The following is a 3,579-nucleotide window of genomic DNA, read 5'->3' on the forward strand; positions in this document are numbered from 1 at the left end:
GCTCACAACAATATAGACCAGAAATGAGAGGATTTTTTTCCCGCCAGAATTATTGATTAAGTAAGGTCAATATCATAATATTTCATAACCGTGATTTATGTGTTAATATCGGACAAAGCGAGTTGTAGAGGACGGAACGTTCTCACACGGCCCAGGAATTCCTATACTCCGGGAATCGGCGGTCCAGGCCTCCGGATCTAGGAAATATATCTACAGATTATCGTAAAAACGGATCGGGGTAAAATGCTTTTGAAATGGACCCGCTGAAAGCGATAATTCAATCACATGGAATGTTGTTTTTTTTTATTCTCTTACGTTAACTTTGTTCTGGCTTGACATGTACTTAAAAGTGTTGCTACAAAGATGAACCGGTGTCACAAGTGCAATATATATACTCTGGATAGCGATTAACTGATGACCAAGGCGCGAGTTTTGCCGACAGTCGTAAATTATAGTCCAAATTAGACAATGCTAAAAAAACAATATAAAGCACTGCCGCGATTTTTTTCTGTTTTTGCTTTTTACTACGATTATTTACAAGTAGACAAATACGCGCTCTATAGGACCTGCTTGTATCTAGTGGGAAATATATATGAAAGTCTTGAAACCATTTGCGAATTATTTTAAACTAATTTAATTCTTTTTAAAATATAAGTAATTATATAAGTAACGATATTATGAAATTTTCCGGAGACTTTTGTTTGAATAAATTTCAATTTAACATGTGGAAATTAAACACTTGGGTAAAAACACATGTTTATTAAAAATTTGACCCCTTTTTATTACCCAACTACCAGTCTCGTTCAAACTCGCGATATCGGCTTTGTAGAATTAATGTATAAACGACCATGGAGTTGACACATGTAACTTTATTTACTAGCAATTATTTAAGCCAAGCTGCTGTTCGCTTTATAAGAGATCTAGAAAGGATCGAATTATTTGTCTCAATTGCGCACTATGAGCACTTGAGAACTATAAAAAATATATTTAAAATAGCTATAATAAGTATTTTTTTAAAAATCGATTAAATTTCTGAAATTGTTTAATACTTAGCATCTTCAAGATATGTTTAATCTCGGCAAACATAATTATGTACTATTACATACATGTAATTAAAATTATGAAGTCATAGGCGTTGGAACCGGGAGAGGGGTGGGTGGGCTTTTTTGCAAATTAAAACATAATTAAATGTGATTGTATGTAATTGAACCCGTCTTTGAAATAATTAAAGATTAAGTACTTGTTATATCTTCATTTGACGGACGATCACATCAGATACCTCTTTTTCCATTTATTGTCATTTGTACATTTTTAATTATTTTTTCTGTTGAGAAAATAATGGCTTGTAGAAGAAGTAACTTTGAACACAGCCTTTCAAGAGTAGTTTTTAAAATAGCTACTTAATTAAAATCTCATTGTTCAAAAGAACGTAAATCGTTTCATTGACGTCGTTTAATTATCTTTATATAATCTAAGTATATAATTTGCATGCAAGAGAGCAGTATCGCAGCTACCGTGAAGGGAATATTGCACAGAAATATAATGATTATTTTAACAAAGATTTTGTCGATGCTTCATTGTTGAACATGATTTGATTTTTTTCTGTAAAAGTTAAAAATGTACAATGTGTGGTTGTAGTACATGTAACACTGGTAAAGAGTTTCATTTATGTCGTGATCTAGTAAATGATTCCAGGTGTCTTTATGATGATAGAACAATTATTAGATCATCATTTATTCGATGAATCTCTAGCCCATGGTTTTCGCTTTCATATATATCATGTAGAAAATAAGACAGTTTCTTGATATTCTATATCAAACCATGGAAAAAGTCATCCCAAGACTAGATTTAATTTGGGTTCATTTAAAAGAGGATGTAAAAATTAAATGAAGTTGTTCATATTATTGTATTTTTTTATTAGGATTTCAATCGGTATGCAAATTCTTTGAGGACATTCTTATTTGATTTGATGGAAATGGAATGAATGAAATGAATGAAAAGTGTTTAGAGGAGACAAAAATTATAAGTCTTAACCGATTTGACTTCAATATACATACAGTTTAAAGTGTTTAAATATAACTAACAAAAATGACTTGTTGTTTGCGTCTGACATGAAATCGGGATAAGATATTTTGGACACTGTCATTATCCATGTCTTTTACATCCTGCCTATCCTCTGTGGTGTGTAGGGCAGCAACAAACCCCTCCACCCCTGCCTATCCTTGGCCAGCTTGATTGGTCCCCCAGGTCTGCTGCCTGACTTTAACCCCGCTCTCCGATGTTCTTCTCCATGAAGTATTTAGGTCTTGGACCAAGATCTGGACACTTTCATTGTCAATATATTAGCGTATATTGAAAATTAACAAATGAATATAAAACAACCCACGCCAGCTTTCCTTGACACACCCTTTTAGTGATTACTATCAACATCAGATTTCTGGTTTCTGTTTTGTTTTGTCTGCCTTATTTTGTGTGTCAGCAGATCTATAGCAACCAATACCATAAATTCATGAAACAGCACTGAACAGTTAAGATAAAGACTGGTTAAAGAAATGGGAAGGGGAAAACTTAATGAATCTTGAAACAAGATGTAACATTTTCCCCTTGGGTTGTATTAAAGCCTTCTCGACTGTTGTTCGAGACTTTGCTTCATTAAGCTGAACTCACAGAGGCAAAAACGTGATTTTGAGGATTTGCTGCTCTACATCTAACTGACGATCAAGTTTTATTGGTTTTGTGTCAATAATATCGAATATTATACAGTTTAACATTGGTTTAGTGCAAATAAGTGAGCGCTTATAGAAATAGAACATTTAACACTGAGTTTAAATTCTAAATTATATCTTTAACAAAAAGTGTTTTCACTGTGCGAGTACATTCAAATCTTTTTAAAATTTCATTCCAGGAAGATTCAATCATTTGAATAATGTTAAGGCTGGATGGTCAACAAGTTAACCATCAGATTTGCTTGAAAATTATGAAGATGATTTTAACCATAAACTATTAGTAGTATAGAAAAATCTAAATATTTAAGATTAAACATTTAAATGTTTTCCTACATGTTTATATATATAGTAATCTTCGTCTAAAGGAGATTAGAAGGGTCTACACATGGCCACAAACATCCAGTCGTCTTTAAGGTCAGAAACCTTTTATTTTCAAATTTAAAACATATCTCTTCGTAGAGCCATACATGTGCATCTACCAAGTCATATTTTATCAATACCGTACTGTTACAATACCGACCAGACCCAACCTAACAGGTTTACTCTGGGTTTACTAAAGCAGACCCAGAGTAACCCATAGTAAACCAAGAGTAAAGCCATAGTAAATCCAGAGAGTAGACCAGAGTTAGACCCCTGAGGCATTTGGAATGTACAAGGGGTGGGAGTTATAGGCAATAATTAGATAAAAACTGGGCGTACTGTAAATAACCTTTTACTGCCAGATTGACATTTTTTCACTAATGTAATGAGTAGTTTCAAAGCGACAAAAATATACGTAAAACAACAATTAAACCTATGTTGACAAGATGGTATTTTCGGATGCGTACACTTATGTGCAATTACAAGGCGAAAC

This window comes from Crassostrea angulata, chromosome 9 (genome assembly GCF_025612915.1).
Source record: "Crassostrea angulata isolate pt1a10 chromosome 9, ASM2561291v2, whole genome shotgun sequence".
Taxonomy (NCBI): Eukaryota; Metazoa; Mollusca; class Bivalvia; order Ostreida; family Ostreidae; genus Magallana; species Magallana angulata.